General features: G+C 43.8%; 1 long non-coding RNA gene across 1 annotated transcript in view; it reads right to left on the bottom strand.

Annotated features, from left to right (window-relative positions):
• LOC143295213 (uncharacterized) overlaps nt 1–4,869 on the bottom strand; it is a 48,835-nt gene extending 43,966 nt beyond the window's left edge. The window contains exon 1 of the long non-coding RNA XR_013056996.1: nt 4,683–4,869. This is a non-coding gene — a long non-coding RNA (uncharacterized LOC143295213). The remainder of the gene's footprint in view (nt 1–4,682) is intronic.
• Nucleotides 4,870–8,726: the final 3,857 nt, after the last annotated feature.

The following is an 8,726-nucleotide window of genomic DNA, read 5'->3' as shown; positions in this document are numbered from 1 at the left end:
GCTTCTCAGGAACAGTCTTGACAGGACTATCGTAGCAACCACTCAGGTATCCCTCCCCATCTGTTGGTCTTCTGCCAGCGGGCCTTTACATGAATGGCTTCTTCTTCTTCTTCTTCTTTCCGTTATTACAGGCAGCGCCTGTGTGTTTGGACGAGAGGCGGATCGGATGTTCGCCGGACGTTTTCCTACGGTTTTCTTAATTACACGTTACGATCGGCCTTAGGTTTGCCTACGGCCATGAAACCTGTCCGGCCGGCCTGTACGTGTAATAGGCGCTTTACACGACCAGCATCGACTTACCGATGACTCTGTCGTGGTACATGCATGCTGGGTATTTTCGTGTCCCCATAGCCCACCGAACACTGACATGGGTTACAGGTATCTTTAACGTGCGTATTTGATCTTCTGCGTGCGTATACACACGAAGGGGGTTCAGGCACTAGCAGGTCTGCAGTTTCAGTTTCAGTTTCAGTAGCTCAAGGAGGCGTCACTGCGTTCGGACAAATCCATATACGCTGCACCACATCTGCCAAGCAGATGCCTGACCAGCAGCGTAACCCAACGCGCTTAGTCAGGCCTTGAGAAAAAAAAAAATATATATATATAGATAAGCTTACATAAATAAATAAATAATAATTATGATATAAAAAAGGTAGTAGTAATGAAAATAATAATAAAATAATAATAATAATAATAATAATAATAATAATAATAATAATAAATAAATAAATAAATAAGACAACAATGATGATAAATAAGCAAATAAATGTAAAACATGAAGACACACATTCACACATACACCCACACATGCATAACAGATATGCACCAAACACGCAGTTTCACAGATATGAAAGCACAGTCAAATACATAAAAACGTACATGAGCTCCAACACACACACACACACACACACACACACACACACACACATTACCCTGCACCTCCTCTACCCCCCTCCTCCACACACTCATTTCTAGTCTATGTATCGCAGCTTCCACGGCACACACACACACACACACACACACACACACACACACACACACACACACAGATGAACGCTTACTTGTACAAGCACACACACACACACACGCCCATATCTCCCACCCCCAACCCCACACACATATATACAAAGATATATATATAATATATACGTTCCAATATCCTGTTGCTCCCACAGTGCAGGCATGCATACACTCACATACCTCATCCTCTACCCCACCTCCTCCCTGCAACCCCACCTCCCCCTCACACACACACACACACACACACACACACACACACCAAATGACAAGCGTTCAGCAAGCAGACCACCACTCAAGGTCTAGTGGAGGGGGAGAAAATAATGGCGACTGCCGATGTGATTCGAACCAGTGCGCTCAGATTCTCTCGCTGTCTACGCAGACGCGTTACCTCTAGGCCAACACTCCATACCTATCTCTATACCCATCTTACCCATCCATCTATCTCTTCCCTCACTGTCTACTATCCCTCTGAACTCCCCCCCCACCCACCACCACCACCCCTAACCCCATCCCCACACCCCTCCACGCCCCCTCACACTCTCTGTTCACCCTTAACCCCTCATCCCCCCCCCCCCCCCCCCCTTTCTTTTTCTTGTCCTTTTCAGCCGTCGCCGTTTGGTGGTAACTGTGTGTTTAGTTAGTCCATTCATCGTAAGGTGAAAACAGGCCATCCTGGTAACTCACCAGCTATGGTAAGTAATGCTGTACTTTCTGAAAGCCCAGAAAGGAATATAATTACAGGAGAGAGAGAGAGAGAGAGAGAGAGAGAGGGGGGGGGAGGCAGGGAGGAGGAAGGGAAGAGAGAGAGAGAGAGAGGGGGGGGGGAAGAGATAATGCGAATGAGAATGCCAATGATTTATTCATCGGACCATGGCCCCTCATGAAGGGGGTAAGTGGAGAAAAAAAATACCATTATGCATTACAAAAATCAATATTCGAAGACAAAATTAAATTTCACCAAAATAGTACTAGAAACGATAAACAATGGTATATTACATAACACGAGATTGCAATTTCTCTCTACTAAGTTTAAAGAGAGAGAGAGAGAGAGAGAGAGAGAGATTGAGAGAGAGAGAGAGAGAGAGAGAAAGAAAGAATAACGATAGCGATAACGATAACGATTTTTTTTTAATTCAGATAAGGGCCAAAGGCCAAAAGAAACACAGAGAGAGAGAGAGAGAGGCAGGGAGAGAGAGAGAGAGACTGAGAGAGAAAAAAGAGAGAGGGGGAGAGAGAGAAAAAAAGAGAAAGACTGAGAGAGAGAGGGGTGAGAGAGAGAGAGATAACGAGAGAAAGAGGCAGGGAGAGAGAGAGAGACTGAGAGAGATAAAAAGAGAGAGAGAGGAGGAGAGAGAGGCAGGGAGAGAGACTGAGAGAAAGAAGCGAGAGAGAGAGAGAGAGAGGGATAGAGAATAACGATAACTATAACGATGGTTTGTTCAACAAGGTCAAGGCCCCATTTGAAGGGGTAGTTACCTATATTTTTTTTCGTGTGAGTACGTTACTCATATGATCTCACCACATGTATACATCAATAAAGCTATGTTCTGGTTAACCTTTCATAAAGTACGTCTTTTTAATGACCTGTAAATATGCATGGCAAGATTCGAAATGAGAATGGCAGTAGTTGTCTATCTGTGTGTGTGTTGGGGGGGTGGGGGTGGGGTTCTTTTACGTGCGCTAAGTGCATGCTGCACACCTGGAGTGAGGGAAAAAAATCGGAGTGAAGTGACTTTACTCCAAGGCCAAGGAAACAACATCCAGCTCAAAACGGGAGCCTCAAAAACCCTGATGATCACCGGTGAACACTGGCCTTTAGCTCCAGCGGACTCTTGACACTAGATACGTCTTCCTTCCTATAAATACATACAGCGCTGGCGAGGGGTCGACGATGGCCTATGCTCCACCGGGAGCGACGGGCATAAGTAAGTAAGTAAGTAAGGGATAAGATACATACAGACAGAGACAGAGCTGATAAGTGGATGGATAATGAGATACAAGGTATGGGCAATGCATGTCCAGGCTAACTGTTCGACTGCCAGGCAGGCATATACACGTACGTACGTACGCATCAGTGGTTTAATGCTTGCTCGCTCACACACACACATACACACGCGGCGCGTACAACTCACGTACACATACAAACGTGCGCGCCCGTACAAGCACACATACACACACATGCACAACGCTTTTGCATACACATGTGCACGTGCATGCACCCACAAGCACACACACTGCTCCTGCATAAATATAATGCACACACACACATAAACACACACACACACACACATAAGTTTCTTTGGGGTTTTTGTTGTTGGTGGTTTTTTGGGGTTTTTTTTAATTACAATCGGCAAAGACTTCTTGGTTCTTGTGGCATTTCATGTTGAAAGCAATGAACAGAGACGAAAATCAGCAACATTATAGCCACCACAAAACAACGAAATTGACACTGCACATACTGGTGATAAAACCATCAACAATAAATAAATAAATTATTAATGAATAGATAAATAGATAAATGAATAGATAGATAGATGAATAAATGAACAAATAAATAAATGATAGATAAATAAACAAATAAATAAATGATGATGATGATGATAACAATGGTAATGACAATAATTTTCACAATAATAAGGAGGTGGAGGAGAAGAAGAAGAAGAAGAAGATGATGATGATGATGATGATGATGAAAAAGAAGAAGAAGAAATCAAGGAACTTTTTTTTTTCCACTTTCCAACGTACATTTAAACAAATAGTAAAGAGTGGTAACTCTCTCCATTCACAAGGTACACAACTTCAAGTCAGTGCTGCTTACCGCGGCTACCGATTCAGCTAGCACTGACACAGATAAATAAAAGGTACATTAGAACAAACCCAGACACTTCCTCAAAAAAAGGAAGCGCCGGGCCTGTCCTTATACCGATCATTTGACATGTGCACACAGCACGTTTAAACAGTGTGTGTGTGTGTGTGTGTGTGTGTGTGTGTGTGTGTGTGTGTGTGTGTGTGCGTGCTGGCGGAAGGAAAGGACTGGGCCTCGCCTTCCTGTGACCGAGCCTATGACACGTGGATATGTATACATGTATGTACGTCACTTGCTCGATGGCCTTAAAACTTTCAAATCAACCAGACGTGCCGTGTATGTGTCTAGCCGCGGCCGCACATGAAGAGAACTTTCCCGTTCCTGAAAACTCACTACCTTTCATTCAGCAATCGTTGTTTGAACAGTGAAACTGAAAACAACTTTGCTACCCACTCCCAGAGAGAGAGAGAGAGAGAGAGAGAGAGAGACAGAGAGAGACAGAGATGCACACAGAGAGAGACAGAGAGGGGGAGAGAGGGAGAGAGAGAGAGAGAAGGGCGAGACAGAGAACCTGAATGAAGTCAAAATGTAAACCTCGGTTATAAGCATTACACTTTGAACGACTTTCTTATTTCCTAGGATTTTGGATAAAAGACACTTCGAATACGAGAAACAAAAATGTTCCCCTTTGCCTTTCTTGTAACTAAAGTCGATTGCGGATGTTAGATAAAGAGCAACAAAAACAAAAACAACACACACACACACACACACACACACACACACACACACACACACACACACTACACTACACTACACTACACCACACCACAACAAAAAAAAAAACTACATTACTCACCTGCAGTTGAAAATATCCTGCCACACACACACACACACAAAAAAAGCCCAAAATATTTACAGGGGAAAAAATAAAACAACAGTTTCTCGTCCAGTCAATAAGGATGACACCAGAAAAAAAGAAAGAAAAAAAGATGAAGTAGAAGAAAATAAAATAAAATGATATGAAGACCAACAGAGAGCGAATGTGACACACAGACTGCAGAGATATTGACAGTGCCTTCCCACACTCTCACCTTTAATAATGAACTCTACCTCATCTCGCCTCGCGTCGCCTCGCCTCGGCGCGCGAGCAGCTGATGACAACATCCTCACACACACACACACACACACACACACAACACACACACACACTCGTCCAGCACACGCACAGACATAGATACAGACATAGACAAACAGACACACAGACACACACACGTGCGCGAACACACACACACACACACACACACACACACATTCGCCCAACACACTTACGCACGCACGTACGCAGCCACACACACACACACACACACACACACACACACAGATAGATAGATAGATAGGTGTGTGTGTGTGTGTGTGTGTGTGTGTGTGTGAGGATGACAGTGCATTGTATTGCTTTCAACTGAATTCATCCCGGATGCGTGTTGAGCGAAGTTGTGGTGAGCATTGTGTTCAAGACGTGATGTCTTGCATTGAATTGCACTCAGTTGCTGTGTGTGTGTGTGTGTGTGGGTGTGTTTGGGTGTGTTTTGTTGTTGTTGTTGTTGTTGTTTTGTTTGGTTGTTTTTTTTTGTTTTGCTTTGTTTTATTTTGTTTGTTTGGGGTTGTTTTTTTTGTGTGTTTTTTTTTGTTTTGTTGTTGTTTTTTTTGTTTGTTTTGTTTTTCTCCCCCAACCTCCTCTTTTTTTCCAACTTTTTTCTTTTCTTTTTTTTTTCTTTTTTTTTGTGGGGCCTCCATCCTCCTCTTTTTGTCCCACATCTTTCTTTTTCTTCTTTCACAGACTCATATTTACCTTTCATGCACCACTTTCCCCCACACACCTTAACTAATCACTTTCAGTCTTTCCCCTATCGTCTGGCGCAGCAATTGCCCCAGTGTGTCTTGAGGCATGCATTTTAAGAATATTCGATGTCTGTGTACATTTGCCAGGGTTTTTTTGGGTTTTTTTCGATGTTCTAGTGTTCAGATGTATGCATTCTAAACATGTATGACACGTGATTACATCTGTCTGGGTTTATTGTTTTGCATTTGTATTTCTTTTTATCACAACAGATTCCTCTGTGTGAAATTCGGGCTGCTCTTCCCAGGGAGAGCGCGTCGCTACACATACAGCACCACCCAGTTTTTGTTCTTTTTTGTACTTTTTCCTGCGTGCACTTTTTTTTGTTTTTGTTGTTGTTGTTGTTGGGGGGGCGGGGGGGGGGGTGTTGGTTTTTTGGGGGTTTTTTTCCTATCGCAGTGGACTTTTTTCTACATAATTTTGCCAGGAACAACCTTTTTGTTGCCGTGGGTTCTTTTACGTGCGCTAAGTGCATGCTGCACACGGGACCTCGGTTTATCGTCTCATCCGAATGACCGAATCTTAATTCCCCCTCTCTTCCTCCTCTATCTTAATTCCCTCTCTCTTCCTCCTCTATTTTAATTCCCTCTCTCTTCCTCCTCTGTCTTAATTCCCTCTCTCTTCCTCCTCTATCTTAATTCCCTCTCTCTTCCTCCTCTGCCTTAATTCCCTCTCCCTTCCTCCTCCTCTATTTTAATTCCCTCTCTCTTCCTCCTCTATCTTAATTCCCTCTCTCTTCCTCCTCCGTCTTAATTCCCTCTCTCTTCCTCCTCCGTCTTAATTCCCTCTCCCTTCCTCCTCCGTCTTAATTCCCTCTCTCTTCCTCCTCTATCTTAATTCCCTCTCTCTTCCTCCTCCTCTATCTTAATTCCCTCTCTCTTCCCTCCTCCTCTATCTTAATTCCCTCTCTCTTCCTCCTCCTCTATCTTAATTCCCTCTCTCTTCCTCCTCCTCTGTCTTAATTCCCTCTCTCTTCCTCCTCTATCTTAATTCCTTCTCTCTTCCTCCTCTATCTTAATTCCCTCTCTCTTCCTCATCTGTCTTAATTCCCTCTCTCTTCCTCCTCTATCTTAATTCCCTCTCTCTTCCTCCTCCGTCTTAATTCCCTCTCTCTTCCTCCTCTGCCTTAATTCCCTCTCCCTTCCTCCTCTATTTTAATTCCCTCTCTCTTCCTCCTCTGCCTTAATTCCCTCTCCCTTCCTCCTCTGCCTTAATTCCCTCTCTCTTCCTCCTCTGTCTTAATTCCCTCTCTCTTCCTCCTCTATCTTAATTCCTTCTCTCTTCCTCCTCCTCTGTCTTAATTCCCTCTCTATTCCTCTTCCGTCTTAATTCCCTCTCTCTTCCTCCTCTATCTTAATTCCCTCTCTCTTCCTCCTCCGTCTTAATTCCCTCTCTCTTCCTCCTCTATCTTAATTCCCTCTCTCTTCCTCCTCTGCCTTAATTCCCTCTCTCTTCCTCCTCCGTCTTAATTCCCTCTCTCTTCCTCCTCTATCTTAATTCCCTCTCTCTTCCTCCTCTGTCTTAATTCCCTCTCTCTTCCTCCTCTGCCTTAATTCCCTCTCCCTTCCTCCTCCGTCTTAATTCCCTCTCCTCCTCCGTCTTAATTCCCTCTCCCTTCCTCCTCCGTCTTAATTCCCTCTCTCTTCCTCCTCCGTCTTAATTCCCTCTCTCTTCCTCCTCCATCTTAATTCCCTCTCTCTTCCTCCTCCTCTATCTTAATTCCCTCTCTCTTCCTCCTCCTCTATCTTAATTCCCTCTCTCTTCCTCCTCTGTCTTAATTCCCTCTCTCTTCCTCCTCTATCTTAATTCCCTCTCTCTTCCTCCTCCTCTATCTTAATTCCCTCTCTCTTCCTCCTCTGTCTTAATTCCCTCTCTCTTCCTCCTCCTCTATCTTAATTCCCTCTCTCTTCCTCCTCCTCTATCTTAATTCCCTCTCTCTTCCTCCTCCGTCTTAATTCCCTCTCTCTTCCTCCTCCTCTATCTTAATTCCCTCTCTCTTCCTCCTCCGTCTTAATTCCCTCTCTCTTCCTCCTCTGCCTTAATTCCCTCTCTCTTCCTCCTCCGTCTTAATTCCCTCTCTCTTCCTCCTCTGTCTTAATTCCCTCTCTCTTCCTCCTCTGCCTTAATTCCCTCTCTCTTCCTCCTCTGTCTTAATTCCCTCTCTCTTCCTCCTCTATCTTAATTCCTTCTCTCTTCCTCCTCCTCTGTCTTAATTCCCTCTCTATTCCTCTTCCGTCTTAATTCCCTCTCTCTTCCTCCTCTATCTTAATTCCCTCTCTCTTCCTCCTCCGTCTTAATTCCCTCTCTCTTCCTCCTCTATCTTAATTCCCTCTCTCTTCCTCCTCTGCCTTAATTCCCTCTCTCTTCCTCCTCCGTCTTAATTCCCTCTCTCTTCCTCCTCTATCTTAATTCCCTCTCTCTTCCCCCTCTGTCTTAATTCCCTCTCTCTTCCTCCTCCGTCTTAATTCCCTCTCTCTTCCTCCTCTGTCTTAATTCCCTCTCTCTTCCTCCTCTGTCTTAATTCCCTCTCTCTTCCTCCTCTGCCTTAATTCCCTCTCTCTTCCTCCTCTGTCTTAATTCCCTCTCTCTTTAAATTCAATTAATATGTATTGACTAATATATTCCCAAAATGCTTTGACAGGCGGACAATGAAAAAAGAAATGCTCAATATTATAGGTTTCTTCTGGGCAGTAGGAGCACCTTTGGTTGTCTTTCTTTCTCATTTTACACAACAGGATATTAGTAGGATAAATATTATGGAAGATTTTCCATTGAAATACTCTTAAACGTGTTTCTTTTGAACATAGACGGGGAATCTCCCATATTTTCTTATTGGGATCTACACCAAATTTATAATTCCAAAACCTGATGGCACATGGTGTTGTGTAGCTGTTATTGTACAATACTAATCTAAAGTCTTTACAAGTGAGCAATTTCTTACCACAGAAAGGAGGAATATTTGACAGGTCGATGTCAGACCTCTCTTGTTCATTAATTACAGAG

This window comes from Babylonia areolata, chromosome 20 (genome assembly GCF_041734735.1).
Source record: "Babylonia areolata isolate BAREFJ2019XMU chromosome 20, ASM4173473v1, whole genome shotgun sequence".
Taxonomy (NCBI): domain Eukaryota; kingdom Metazoa; phylum Mollusca; class Gastropoda; order Neogastropoda; family Buccinidae; genus Babylonia; species Babylonia areolata.
Note: the sequence above shows the minus strand (reverse complement) of the source record. Positions and strands in the feature narration are given on the sequence as shown.